At 53.5% G+C, this 15,621-nt stretch overlaps 1 protein-coding gene across 1 annotated transcript in view; it reads left to right on the top strand.

Annotated features, from left to right (window-relative positions):
- Window positions 1–15,621, top strand: part of LOC144487832 (nuclear valosin-containing protein-like) — a gene marked incomplete at its 3' end in the record, with an annotated part of 118,302 nt that overhangs the window by 35,243 nt on the left and 67,438 nt on the right. The window lies entirely within an intron of this gene.

Genomic DNA, 15,621 nt, shown 5'->3' with positions numbered 1-15,621 from the left:
AACACTCCCAGGACAGGTACGGCACGGGTTAGTTACAGAGTAAAGCTCCCTCTACACTGTCCCCATCAAACACTCCCAGGACAGGTACAGCACGGGGTTAGATACAGAGTAAAGCTCCCTCTACACTGCCCCCATCAAACACTCCCAGGACAGGTACAGCACGGGGTTAGATACAGAGTAAAGCTCCCTCTACACTGTCCCCATCAAACACTCCCAGGACAGGTACAGCACGGGGTTAGATACAGAGTAAAGCTCCCTCTACACTGTCCCCCATCAAACACTCCCAGGACAGGTACAGCACGGGGTTAGATACAGACTAAAGCTCCCTCTACACTGTCCCGATCAAACACTCCCAGGACAGGTACAGCACGGGGTTCGATACAGAGTAAAGCTGCCTCTACACTGTCCCCCATCAAACACTCCCAGGACAGGTACAACACGGGGTTAGATACAGAGTAAAGCTCCCTCTACACTGTCCCCATCAAACACTCCCAGGACAGGTACAGCACGGGGTTAGATACAGAGTAAAGCTCCCTCTACACTGTCCCCCATCAAACACTCCCAGGACAGGTACAGCACGGGGTTAGATACAGAGTAAAGCTCCCTCTACACTGTCCCCCATCAAACACTCCCAGGACAGGTATAGCATGAGGTTAGATACAGAGTAAAGCTCCCTCTACACTGTCCCCCATCAGACACTCCCAGGACAGGGACAGCACGGGGTGAGATACAGAGTAAAGCTCCCTCGACACTGTCCCGATCAAACACTCCCAGGACAGGTACAGCATGGGGTTAGATACAGAGTAAAGCTCCCTCTACACAGTCCCCCTTCAAACACTCAGAGGACAGGGGTAGCACGGGGTTAGATACAGAGTAAAGCTCCCGCTGTACTGTCCCCATCAAACACTCCAAGGACAGGTACAGCACGGGGTTAGATACAGAGTAAAGCTCCCTCTTCACTGTCCCCATCAAACACTCCCAGGACAGGTACAGCACGGGGTTAGATACAGAGTAAAGCTCCCTCTACACTGTCCCCATCAAACACTCCCAGGACAGGTACAAGACGGGGTTAGATACAGAGTAAAGCTCCCTCGACACTGTCCCCATCAAACACTCCCAGGACAGGGACAGCACGGGGTTAGATACAGAGTAAAGCTCCCTCGACACTGCCCCCATCAAACACTCCCAGGACAGGTACTGCATGGGGTTAGATACAGAGTAAAGCTCCCTCTACACTGTCCCCATCAAACACTCCCAGGACAGGTACAGCACGGGGTTAGATACAGAGTAAAGCTCCCTCTACACTGCCCCATCAAACACTCCCAGGACAGGTACAGCACGGGGTTAGATACAGAGTAAAGGTCCCTCTACACTGTCCCCATCAAACACTCCGAGGACAGGTACAGCACGGGGTTAGATACAGACTAAAGCTCCCTCTACACTGTCCCGATCAAACACTCCCAGGACAGGTACAGCACGGGGTTCGATACAGAGTAAAGTTCCCTCGACACTGTCCCCATCAAACACTCCCAGGACAGGGGTAGCACGGGGTTTGATCCAGAGTATAGCTCCCTCTGTTCTGTCACCATCAAACCCTCCCTGGACGGGTACAGCACGGGGTTAGATACAGAGTAAAGCTCCCTCTACATTGTCCCCATCAAACACTCCCAGGACAGGGACAGCACGGGGTTAGATACAGAGTAAAGCTCCCTCGACACTGCCCCCATCAAACACTCCCAGGACAGGTACAGCACGGGGTTAGATACAGAGTAAAGCTCCCTCTACACTGTCCCCATCAAACACTCCCAGGACAGGTACAGCACGGGGCTAGATACAGAGTAAAGCTTCCTCTACACTGTCCCCATCAAACACTCCCAGGACAGGGACAGCACGGGGTTAGATACAGAGTAAAGCTCCCTCGACACGGCCCCCATCAAACACTCCCAGGACAGGTACAGCACGGGGTTAGATACAGAGTAAAGCTCCCTCTGCACTGTCCCCATCAAACACACCCAGGACAGGTACAGCACGGGGTTAGATACAGAGTAAAGCTTCCTCTACACTGTCCCCATCAAACACTCCCAGGACAGGTACAGCACGGCGTGAGATACAGAGTAAAGCTCCCTCTGCACTGTCCCCATCAAACACTCCCAGGAAAGGTGCAGCACAGGGTGAGATACAGAGTAAAGCTCCCTCGACACTGCCCCCATCAAACGCTCCCAGGACAGGTACAGCATGGGGTTAGATACAGAGTAAAGCTCCCTCTACACTGTCCCCATCAAACACTCCCAGGACAGGTACAGCACGGGGTTAGATACAGAGTAAAGCTCCCTCTACACTGTCCCCATCAAACACTCCCAGGACAGGTACAGCACAGGGTTAGATACAGAGTAAAGCTCCCTCTACACTGTCCCCATCAAACATGCTGTGTCTTTATAAGCTCTGTTTGTGAACAGAATTCCCACTCACCTGAAGAAGGGGCTTAGAGCTCCGAAAGCTTGTGTGGCTTTTGCTACCAAATAAACCTGTTGGACTTTAACCTGGTGTTGTTAAACTTCTTACTGTGTTCACCCCAGTCCAACGCCGGCATCTCCACCCCATCAAACACTCCCAGGACAGGGACAGCACGGGGTTAGATACAGAGTAAAGCTCCCTCTACACTGTCCCCATCAAACACCCCCAGGACAGGTACAGCACGGGGTTAGATACAGAGTAAAGCTCCCTCTACACTGTCCCCCCATCAAACACTCCCAGGATAGATACAGCACGGGGTTAGATACAGAGTAAAGCTCCCTCTACACTGTCCCCCATCAAACACTCCCAAGGCAGGTACAGCACGGGGTTAGATACAGAGTAAAGCTCCCTCTACACTGTCCCCATCAAACACACCCAGGATAGATACAGCACGGGGTTAGATACAGAGTAAAGCTCCCTCTACACTGTCCCCCATCAAACACTCCCAGGATAGATACAGCACGGGGTTAGATACAGAGTAAAGCTCCCTCTACACTGTCCCCCATCAAACACTCCCAGGATAGATACAGCACGGGGTTAGATACAGAGTAAAGCTCCCTCTACACTGTCCCCCATCAAACACTCCCAGGACAGGTATAGCATGAGGTTAGATACAGAGTAAAGCTCCCTCTACACAGTCCCCCTTCAAACACTCAGAGGACAGGTATAGCATGAGGTTAGATACAGAGTAAAGCTCCCTCTACACTGTCCCCCATCAAACACTCCCAGGACAGGTATAGCATGAGGTTAGATACAGAGTAAAGCTCCCTCTACACTGTCCCCCATCAGACACTCCCAGGACAGGTACAGCACGGGGTTAGATACAGAGTAAAGCTCCCTCTACACTGTCCCCATCAAACGCTCCCAGGACAGGGACAGCACGGGGTTAGATACAGAGTAAAGCTTCCTCTACACTGTCCCCCATCAAACACTCCCAGGACAGGTACAGCACGGGGTTAGATACAGAGTAAAGCTCCGTCTCCACTGTCCCCATCAAACACACCCAGGACAGGTACAGCACGGCGTTAGATACAGAGTAAAGCTCCCTCTACACTGTCCCCATCAAACACTCCCAGGACAGGTACAGCACGGGGTTAGATACAGAGTAAAGCTCCCTCTACACTGTCCCCCATCAAACACTCCCAGGACAGGTACAACACGGGGTTAGGTACAGAGTAAAGCTCCCTCTACACTGTCCCCATCAAACACTCCCAGGATAGATACAGCACGGGGTTAGATACAGAGTAAAGCTCCCTCTACACTGTCCCCATCAAACACTCCCAGGACAGGTACGGCACGGGTTAGTTACAGAGTAAAGCTCCCTCTACACTGACCCATCAAACACTCCCAGGACAGGTACAGCACGGGGTTAGATACAGAGTAAAGCTCCCTCTACACTGCCCCCATCAAACACTCCCAGGACAGGTACAGCACGGGGTTAGATACAGAGTAAAGCTCCCTCTACACTGTCCCCATCAAACACTCCCAGGACAGGTACAGCACGGGGTTAGATACAGAGTAAAGCTCCCTCTACACTGTCCCCCATCAAACACTCCCAGGACAGGTACAGCACGGGGTTAGATACAGACTAAAGCTCCCTCTACACTGTCCCGATCAAACACTCCCAGGACAGGTACAGCACGGGGTTCGATACAGAGTAAAGCTGCCTCTACACTGTCCCCCATCAAACACTCCCAGGACAGGTACAACACGGGGTTAGATACAGAGTAAAGCTCCCTCTACACTGTCCCCATCAAACACTCCCAGGACAGGTACAGCACGGGGTTAGATACAGAGTAAAGCTCCCTCTACACTGTCCCCCATCAAACACTCCCAGGACAGGTACAGCACGGGGTTAGATACAGAGTAAAGCTCCCTCTACACTGTCCCCCATCAAACACTCCCAGGACAGGTATAGCATGAGGTTAGATACAGAGTAAAGCTCCCTCTACACTGTCCCCCATCAGACACTCCCAGGACAGGGCCAGCACGGGGTGAGATACAGAGTAAAGCTCCCTCGACACTGTCCCGATCAAACACTCCCAGGACAGGTACAGCATGGGGTTAGATACAGAGTAAAGCTCCCTCTACACAGTCCCCCTTCAAACACTCAGAGGACAGGGGTAGCACGGGGTTAGATACAGAGTAAAGCTCCCGCTGTACTGTCCCCATCAAACACTCCAAGGACAGGTACAGCACGGGGTTAGATACAGAGTAAAGCTCCCTCTACACTGTCCCCATCAAACACTCCCAGGACAGGTACAGCACGGGGTTAGATACAGAGTAAAGCTCCCTCTACACTGTCCCCATCAAACACTCCCAGGACAGGTACAACACGGGGTTAGATACAGAGTAAAGCTCCCTCGACACTGTCCCCATCAAACACTCCCAGGACAGGGACAGCACGGGGTTAGATACAGAGTAAAGCTCCCTCGACACTGCCCCCATCAAACACTCCCAGGACAGGTACTGCACGGGGTTAGATACAGAGTAAAGCTCCCTCTACACTGTCCCCATCAAACACTCCCAGGACAGGTACAGCACGGGGTTAGATACAGAGTAAAGCTCCCTCTACACTGCCCCATCAAACACTCCCAGGACAGGTACAGCACGGGGTTAGATACAGAGTAAAGGTCCCTCTACACTGTCCCCATCAAACACTCCGAGGACAGGTACAGCACGGGGTTAGATACAGACTAAAGCTCCCTCTACACTGTCCCGATCAAACACTCCCAGGACAGGTACAGCACGGGGTTCGATACAGAGTAAAGTTCCCTCGACACTGTCCCCATCAAACACTCCCAGGACAGGGGTAGCACGGGGTTTGATCCAGAGTATAGCTCCCTCTGTTCTGTCACCATCAAACCCTCCCTGGACGGGTACAGCACGGGGTTAGATACAGAGTAAAGCTCCCTCTACATTGTCCCCATCAAACACTCCCAGGACAGGGACAGCACGGGGTTAGATACAGAGTAAAGCTCCCTCGACACTGCCCCCATCAAACACTCCCAGGACAGGTACAGCACGGGGTTAGATACAGAGTAAAGCTCCCTCTACACTGTCCCCATCAAACACTCCCAGGACAGGTACAGCACGGGGCTAGATACAGAGTAAAGCTTCCTCTACACTGTCCCCATCAAACACTCCCAGGACAGGGACAGCACGGGGTTAGATACAGAGTAAAGCTCCCTCGACACGGCCCCCATCAAACACTCCCAGGACAGGTACAGCACGGGGTTAGATACAGAGTAAAGCTCCCTCTGCACTGTCCCCATCAAACACACCCAGGACAGGTACAGCACGGGGTTAGATACAGAGTAAAGCTTCCTCTACACTGTCCCCATCAAACACTCCCAGGACAGGTACAGCACGGCGTGAGATACAGAGTAAAGCTCCCTCTGCACTGGCCCCATCAAACACTCCCAGGAAAGGTGCAGCACAGGGTGAGATACAGAGTAAAGCTCCCTCGACACTGCCCCCATCAAACGCTCCCAGGACAGGTACAGCATGGGGTTAGATACAGAGTAAAGCTCCCTCTACACTGTCCCCATCAAACACTCCCAGGACAGGTACAGCACGGGGTTAGATACAGAGTAAAGCTCCCTCTACACTGTCCCCATCAAACACTCCCAGGACAGGTACAGCACAGGGTTAGATACAGAGTAAAGCTCCCTCTACACTGTCCCCATCAAACATGCTGTGTCTTTATAAGCTCTGTTTGTGAACAGAATTCCCACTCACCTGAAGAAGGGGCTTAGAGCTCCGAAAGCTTGTGTGGCTTTTGCTACCAAATAAACCTGTTGGACTTTAACCTGGTGTTGTTAAACTTCTTACTGTGTTCACCCCAGTCCAACGCCGGCATCTCCACCCCATCAAACACTCCCAGGACAGGGACAGCACGGGGTTAGATACAGAGTAAAGCTCCCTCTACACTGTCCCCCCATCAAACACTCCCAGGACAGGTACAGCACGGCGTTAGATACAGAGTAAAGCTCCCTCTACACTGTCCCCATCAAACACCCCCAGGACAGGTACAGCACGGGGTTAGATACAGAGTAAAGCTCCCTCTACACTGTCCCCCCATCAAACACTCCCAGGATAGATACAGCACGGGGTTAGATACAGAGTAAAGCTCCCTCTACACTGTCCCCCATCAAACACTCCCAGGGCAGGTACAGCACGGGGTTAGATACAGAGTAAAGCTCCCTCTACACTGTCCCCATCAAACACACCCAGGATAGATACAGCACGGGGTTAGATACAGAGTAAAGCTCCCTCTACACTGTCCCCCATCAAACACTCCCAGGATAGATACAGCACGGGGTTAGATACAGAGTAAAGCTCCCTCTACACTGTCCCCCATCAAACACTCCCAGGATAGATACAGCACGGGGTTAGATACAGAGTAAAGCTCCCTCTACACTGTCCCCCATCAAACATTCCCAGGACAGGTATAGCATGAGGTTAGATACAGAGTAAAGCTCCCTCTACACAGTCCCCCTTCAAACACTCAGAGGACAGGTATAGCATGAGGTTAGATACAGAGTAAAGCTCCCTCTACACTGTCCCCCATCAAACACTCCCAGGACAGGTATAGCATGAGGTTAGATACAGAGTAAAGCTCCCTCTACACTGTCCCCCATCAGACACTCCCAGGACAGGTACAGCACGGGGTTAGATACAGAGTAAAGCTCCCTCTACACTGTCCCCATCAAACGCTCCCAGGACAGGGACAGCACGGGGTTAGATACAGAGTAAAGCTTCCTCTACACTGTCCCCCATCAAACACTCCCAGGACAGGTACAGCACGGGGTTAGATACAGAGTAAAGCTCCGTCTCCACTGTCCCCATCAAACACACCCAGGACAGGTACAGCACGGGGTTAGATACAGAGTAAAGCTCCCTCTACACTGTCCCCATCAAACACTCCCAGGACAGGTACAGCACGGGGTTAGATACAGAGTAAAGCTCCCTCTACACTGTCCCCCATCAAACACTCCCAGGACAGGTACAACACGGGGTTAGGTACAGAGTAAAGCTCCCTCTACACTGTCCCCATCAAACACTCCCAGGATAGATACAGCACGGGGTTAGATACAGAGTAAAGCTCCCTCTACACTGTCCCCATCAAACACTCCCAGGACAGGTACGGCACGGGTTAGTTACAGAGTAAAGCTCCCTCTACACTGTCCCCATCAAACACTCCCAGGACAGGTACAGCACGGGGTTAGATACAGAGTAAAGCTCCCTCTACACTGCCCCCATCAAACACTCCCAGGACAGGTACAGCACGGGGTTAGATACAGAGTAAAGCTCCCTCTACACTGTCCCCATCAAACACTCCCAGGACAGGTACAGCACGGGGTTAGATACAGAGTAAAGCTCCCTCTACACTGTCCCCCATCAAACACTCCCAGGACAGGTACAGCACGGGGTTAGATACAGACTAAAGCTCCCTCTACACTGTCCCGATCAAACACTCCCAGGACAGGTACAGCACGGGGTTCGATACAGAGTAAAGCTGCCTCGACACTGTCCCCCATCAAACACTCCCAGGACAGGTACAACACGGGGTTAGATACAGAGTAAAGCTCCCTCTACACTGTCCCCATCAAACACTCCCAGGACAGGTACAGCACGGGGTTAGATACAGAGTAAAGCTCCCTCTACACTGTCCCCCATCAAACACTCCCAGGACAGGTACAGCACGGGGTTAGATACAGAGTAAAGCTCCCTCTACACTGTCCCCCATCAAACACTCCCAGGACAGGTATAGCATGAGGTTAGATACAGAGTAAAGCTCCCTCTACACTGTCCCCCATCAGACACTCCCAGGACAGGGACAGCACGGGGTGAGATACAGAGTAAAGCTCCCTCGACACTGTCCCGATCAAACACTCCCAGGACAGGTACAGCATGGGGTTAGATACAGAGTAAAGCTCCCTCTACACAGTCCCCCTTCAAACACTCAGAGGACAGGGGTAGCACGGGGTTAGATACAGAGTAAAGCTCCCGCTGTACTGTCCCCATCAAACACTCCAAGGACAGGTACAGCACGGGGTTAGATACAGAGTAAAGCTCCCTCTACACTGTCCCCATCAAACACTCCCAGGACAGGTACAGCACGGGGTTAGATACAGAGTAAAGCTCCCTCTACACTGTCCCCATCAAACACTCCCAGGACAGGTACAACACGGGGTTAGATACAGAGTAAAGCTCCCTCGACACTGTCCCCATCAAACACTCCCAGGACAGGGACAGCACGGGGTTAGATACAGAGTAAAGCTCCCTCGACACTGCCCCCATCAAACACTCCCAGGACAGGTACTGCACGGGGTTAGATACAGAGTAAAGCTCCCTCTACACTGTCCCCATCAAACACTCCCAGGACAGGTACAGCACGGGGTTAGATACAGAGTAAAGCTCCCTCTACACTGCCCCATCAAACACTCCCAGGACAGGTACAGCACGGGGTTAGATACAGAGTAAAGGTCCCTCTACACTGTCCCCATCAAACACTCCGAGGACAGGTACAGCACGGGGTTAGATACAGACTAAAGCTCCCTCTACACTGTCCCGATCAAACACTCCCAGGACAGGTACAGCACGGGGTTCGATACAGAGTAAAGTTCCCTCGACACTGTCCCCATCAAACACTCCCAGGACAGGGGTAGCACGGGGTTTGATCCAGAGTATAGCTCCCTCTGTTCTGTCACCATCAAACCCTCCCTGGACGGGTACAGCACGGGGTTAGATACAGAGTAAAGCTCCCTCTACATTGTCCCCATCAAACACTCCCAGGACAGGGACAGCACGGGGTTAGATACAGAGTAAAGCTCCCTCGACACTGCCCCCATCAAACACTCCCAGGACAGGTACAGCACGGGGTTAGATACAGAGTAAAGCTCCCTCTACACTGTCCCCATCAAACACTCCCAGGACAGGTACAGCACGGGGCTAGATACAGAGTAAAGCTTCCTCTACACTGTCCCCATCAAACACTCCCAGGACAGGGACAGCACGGGGTTAGATACAGAGTAAAGCTCCCTCGACACGGCCCCCATCAAACACTCCCAGGACAGGTACAGCACGGGGTTAGATACAGAGTAAAGCTCCCTCTGCACTGTCCCCATCAAACACACCCAGGACAGGTACAGCACGGGGTTAGATACAGAGTAAAGCTTCCTCTACACTGTCCCCATCAAACACTCCCAGGACAGGTACAGCACGGCGTGAGATACAGAGTAAAGCTCCCTCTGCACTGTCCCCATCAAACACTCCCAGGAAAGGTGCAGCACAGGGTGAGATACAGAGTAAAGCTCCCTCGACACTGCCCCCATCAAACGCTCCCAGGACAGGTACAGCATGGGGTTAGATACAGAGTAAAGCTCCCTCTACACTGTCCCCATCAAACACTCCCAGGACAGGTACAGCACGGGGTTAGATACAGAGTAAAGCTCCCTCTACACTGTCCCCATCAAACACTCCCAGGACAGGTACAGCACAGGGTTAGATACAGAGTAAAGCTCCCTCTACACTGTCCCCATCAAACATGCTGTGTCTTTATAAGCTCTGTTTGTGAACAGAATTCCCACTCACCTGAAGAAGGGGCTTAGAGCTCCGAAAGCTTGTGTGGCTTTTGCTACCAAATAAACCTGTTGGACTTTAACCTGGTGTTGTTAAACTTCTTACTGTGTTCACCCCAGTCCAACGCCGGCATCTCCACCCCATCAAACACTCCCAGGACAGGGACAGCACGGGGTTAGATACAGAGTAAAGCTCCCTCTACACTGTCCCCCCATCAAACACTCCCAGGACAGGTACAGCACGGCGTTAGATACAGAGTAAAGCTCCCTCTACACTGTCCCCATCAAACACCCCCAGGACAGGTACAGCACGGGGTTAGATACAGAGTAAAGCTCCCTCTACACTGTCCCCCCATCAAACACTCCCAGGATAGATACAGCACGGGGTTAGATACAGAGTAAAGCTCCCTCTACACTGTCCCCCATCAAACACTCCCAGGGCAGGTACAGCACGGGGTTAGATACAGAGTAAAGCTCCCTCTACACTGTCCCCATCAAACACACCCAGGATAGATACAGCACGGGGTTAGATACAGAGTAAAGCTCCCTCTACACTGTCCCCCATCAAACACTCCCAGGATAGATACAGCACGGGGTTAGATACAGAGTAAAGCTCCCTCTACACTGTCCCCCATCAAACACTCCCAGGATAGATACAGCACGGGGTTAGATACAGAGTAAAGCTCCCTCTACACTGTCCCCCATCAAACACTCCCAGGACAGGTATAGCATGAGGTTAGATACAGAGTAAAGCTCCCTCTACACAGTCCCCCTTCAAACACTCAGAGGACAGGTATAGCATGAGGTTAGATACAGAGTAAAGCTCCCTCTACACTGTCCCCCATCAAACACTCCCAGGACAGGTATAGCATGAGGTTAGATACAGAGTAAAGCTCCCTCTACACTGTCCCCCATCAGACACTCCCAGGACAGGTACAGCACGGGGTTAGATACAGAGTAAAGCTCCCTCTACACTGTCCCCATCAAACGCTCCCAGGACAGGGACAGCACGGGGTTAGATACAGAGTAAAGCTTCCTCTACACTGTCCCCCATCAAACACTCCCAGGACAGGTACAGCACGGGGTTAGATACAGAGTAAAGCTCCGTCTCCACTGTCCCCATCAAACACACCCAGGACAGGTACAGCACGGGGTTAGATACAGAGTAAAGCTCCCTCTACACTGTCCCCATCAAACACTCCCAGGACAGGTACAGCACGGGGTTAGATACAGAGTAAAGCTCCCTCTACACTGTCCCCCATCAAACACTCCCAGGACAGGTACAACACGGGGTTAGGTACAGAGTAAAGCTCCCTCTACACTGTCCCCATCAAACACTCCCAGGATAGATACAGCACGGGGTTAGATACAGAGTAAAGCTCCCTCTACACTGTCCCCATCAAACACTCCCAGGACAGGTACGGCACGGGTTAGTTACAGAGTAAAGCTCCCTCTACACTGTCCCCAATCAAACACTCCCAGGACAGGTACAGCACGGGGTTAGATACAGAGTAAAGCTCCCTCTACACTGCCCCCATCAAACACTCCCAGGACAGGTACAGCACGGGGTTAGATACAGAGTAAAGCTCCCTCTACACTGTCCCCATCAAACACTCCCAGGACAGGTACAGCACGGGGTTAGATACAGAGTAAAGCTCCCTCTACACTGTCCCCCATCAAACACTCCCAGGACAGGTACAGCACGGGGTTAGATACAGACTAAAGCTCCCTCTACACTGTCCCGATCAAACACTCCCAGGACAGGTACAGCACGGGGTTCGATACAGAGTAAAGCTGCCTCTACACTGTCCCCATCAAATACTCTCAAGACAGGGACGGCACGGGGTTCGACACTGAGTAAAGTTCCCTCTACACTGTCCCCATCAAACACTCCCAGGACAGGTACAGCACGGGGTTAGATACAGAGTAAAGCTCCCTCTACACTGTCCCCATCAAACACTCCCAGGACAGGTACAGCACGGGGTTAGATACAGAGTAAAGCTCCCTCTACACTGTCCCCATCAAACACTCCCAGGACAGGTACAGCACGGGGTTAGATACAGAGTAAAGCGCCCTCTACACGGTATCCCATCAAACACTCCCAGGACAGGTGCAGCACGGCGTTAGATACAGAGTAAAGCTTCCTCTACACTGTCCCCATCAAACACTCCCAGGACAGGTACAGCACGGGGTTAGATACAGAGTAAAGCTCCCTCTACACTGTCCCCCTTCAAACACTCCCAGGACAGGTACAGCACGGGGTTAGATACAGAGTAAAGCTCCCTCTACACTGTCCCCATCAAACACTCCCAGGACAGGTACAGCACGGGGTTAGATACAGAGTAAAGCTCCCTCTACACTGTCCCCCTTCAAACACTCCCAGGACAGGTACAGCACGGGGTTAGATACAGAGTAAAGCTCCCTCTACACTGTCCCCATCAAACATGCTGTGTCTTTATAAGCTCTGTTTGTGAACAGAATTCCCACTCACCTGAAGAAGGGGCTTAGAGCTCCGAAAGCTTGTGTGGCTTTTGCTACCAAATAAACCTGTTGGACTTTAACCTGGTGTTGTTAAACTTCTGACTGTGTTTACCCCAGTCCAACGCCGGCATCTCCACCCCATCAAACACTCCCAGGACAGGGACAGCACGGGGTTAGATACAGAGTAAAGCTCCCTCTACACTGTCCCCATCAAACACTCCCAGGACAGGTACAGCACAGGGTTAGATCCAGAGTAAAGCTCCATCTACACTGTCCCCATCAAACACTCCCAGGACAGGTACAGCACGGCGTTAGATACAGAGTAAAGCTCCCTCTACACTGTCCCCATCAAACACTCCCAGGACAGGTACAGCACGGGGTTAGATACAGAGTAAAGCTTCCTCTACACTGTCCCCCATCAAACACTCCCAGGACAGGTACAGCACGGGGCTAGATACAGAGTAAAGCTCCCTCTACACAGTCCCCATCAAACACTCCCAGGACAGGGACAGCACGGGGTGAGATACAGAGTAAAGCTCCCTCGACACTGCCCCCATCAAACACTCCCAGGACAGGTACGGCATGGGGTTAGATACAGAGTAAAGCTCCCTCTACACTGTCCCCCTTCAAACACTCCGAGGACAGGGGTAGCACGGTGTTAGATACAGAGTAAAGCTCCCTTTACACTGTCCCCATCAAACACTCCCAGGACAGGAACAGCACGGCGTGAGATACAGAGTAAAGCTCCCTCTACACTGCCCCATCAAACACTCCCAGGACAGGTACGGCACGGTGTTAGATACAGAGTAAAGCTCCCTCTTCCCTGTCCCCATCAAACACTCCCAGGACAGGGACAACACGGGGTTAGATACAGAGTAAAGCTCTCTCTCTCTCGCTCTCGCGCTCACTCTCGCTCTCGCGCTCTCTCTCTCTCTCTCTCTCGCGCTCTCTCTCGCTCTCGCGCTCGCTCTCGCTCTCGCTCTCGCGCTCTCTCGCTCTCGCGCTCTCTCTCGCTCTCTCTCTCGCTCTTGCGCTCGCTCTCGCGCTCTCTCTCGCTATCGCGCTCTCTCTCGCTATCGTGCTCTCTCGCTCTCGCGCTCTCTCGCTATCGCGCTCTCTCTTGCTCTCGCACTCTCTCGCTCTCTCACGCTCTCGCGCTCTCTCTCGCTATCGCGCTCTCTTGCTATCGTGCTCTCTCTCGCTATCGCGCCCTCTCTCGCTATCGCGCTCTCTCTTGCTCTCGCGCTCTCTCTCGCTATCGTGCTCTCTCTCGCTATCGCGCTCTCTCTCGCTGTCGTGCTCTCTGTCGCTATCGTGCTTTCGCTCTCGCGCTCTCTCTCTCTCTCGCTATTGCGCTGTCTCGCTATCGCGCTCTCTCTCGCTCTCGCGCTCTCTCTCGCTCTCGCGCTCTCTCTCGTTCTCGCGCTCTCTCTCGCTCTCGCGCTCTCTCTCGCTCTCGCGCTCTCTCTCGCTCTCGCGCTCTCTCTCGCGCTCTCTCTCGCTCTCGCGCTCTCTCTCGCTCTCGCGCTCTCTCTCGCTCTCGCGCTCTCTCTCGCTCTCGCGCTCTCTCTCGCGCTCTCTCTCGCTCTCGCGCTCTCTCGCTCTCGCGCTCTCTCTCGCTATCGCGCTCTCTCTTGAGCTCTTTCTTGCGCTCGCTCTCGCGCTCTCTCTCGCTATCGCGCTCTCCCTCGCTATCGCGCTCTCTCTCGCTATCGTGCTCTCTCTCTCTCGCTCTCTCTTGAGCTCTTGCGCTCTCTCTTCAGCTCTCTCTCTCGCTCTCGCGCACTCTGTCGCTCTCGCGCTCTCTCGCTCTTTCTTGCTCTCGCTCTCTCGCGCTCTCTCGCTCTTTCTTGCTCTCGCTCTCTCGCGCTCACTCGTGCTCTATCGTGCTCTCTCGCGCTTTCTCGCGCCCGCTCTCTCTCGCTCTCGCGCTCTCTCTCGCTCTCGCGCTCTCTCTCGCTATCGTGCTCTCTCTCGCTCTCGCGCTCTCTCTCGCTATCGCGCTCTCTCTCTCTCTCGCTCTCTCTTGAGCTCTTGCGCTCTCTCTTGAGCTCTCTCTCTCTCGCTCTCGCGCTCTCTCTCGCTATCGCGCTCTCTCTCGCTATCGCGCTCTCTCTCGCTATCGCGCTCTCTCTCTCTCTCGCTCTCTCTTGAGCTCTTGCGCTCTCTCTTCAGCTCTCTCTCTCTCGCTCTCGCGCGCTCTGTCGCTCTCGCGCTCTCTCGCTCTTTCTTGCTCTCGCTCTCTCGTGCTCTCTCGCGCTTTCTCGCGCCCGCTCTCTCTCGCTATCGCGCTCTCTCTCGCTATCGCGCTCTCTCTCGCTATCGCGCTCTCTCTCGCTATTGCGCTCTCGCACTCTCTCGCTCTCGCACTCTCTCGCTCTCGCACTCTCTCGCTCTCGCACTCTCTCGCGCTTTTGCGCTCTCTCTTGAGCTCTCTCGCTCTCGCGCGCTCTTTCTTGCTCTCGCGCTCTTTCTTGCTCTCGCGCTCTTTCTTGCTCTCGCGCTCTTTCTTGCTCTTGCGCTCTCTCGTGCTCTCTCGTGCGCGCTCTCTCTCACGCTCTCTCACTTGCTCTCTCTCGCTCTCTCTCGCGCACTCTCTCGCTATCGCGCTCTCTCGCGCTCTCTCTCGCGCACTCTCTCACTTGCTCTCTCTCTCTCGCTATCGCGCTCTCCCACGCACTCTCTCGCGCGCTCTCTCGTGCTCTCTCTTGCCCTTCTCGCTCTCGCACTCTCTCACTCTTTCTCACACTCTCTCGCGCTCTCTCTCGCTCTCGCACTCTCTCGTGCTCTCTCTTGCCCTTCTCGCTCTCTCTCGCTCTTGCGCTCTCTCGCTCTTTCTCTCACTCTCTCGCGTTCTCTCGCTCTCGCTCTTGCGCTCTCTCTTGAGCTCTCTATCTCGCTCTCGCGCGCTCTGTCGCTCTCGCGCTCTCTCGTGCTCTCTCGCGCTCTCGTGCGCGCTCTCTCTCGCGCGCTCTCTCTCGCGCGCCCTCGTGCGTGCTCTCTCACTTGCTCTCTCTCTCTATCGCGCTCTCTCTCGCGC

Source organism: Mustelus asterias, unplaced genomic scaffold (genome assembly GCF_964213995.1).
Source record: "Mustelus asterias unplaced genomic scaffold, sMusAst1.hap1.1 HAP1_SCAFFOLD_1071, whole genome shotgun sequence".
Taxonomy (NCBI): domain Eukaryota; kingdom Metazoa; phylum Chordata; class Chondrichthyes; order Carcharhiniformes; family Triakidae; genus Mustelus; species Mustelus asterias.
The sequence above is the reverse complement of the archived record's forward strand: the minus strand, read 5'-3'. Positions and strand labels throughout refer to the sequence as shown.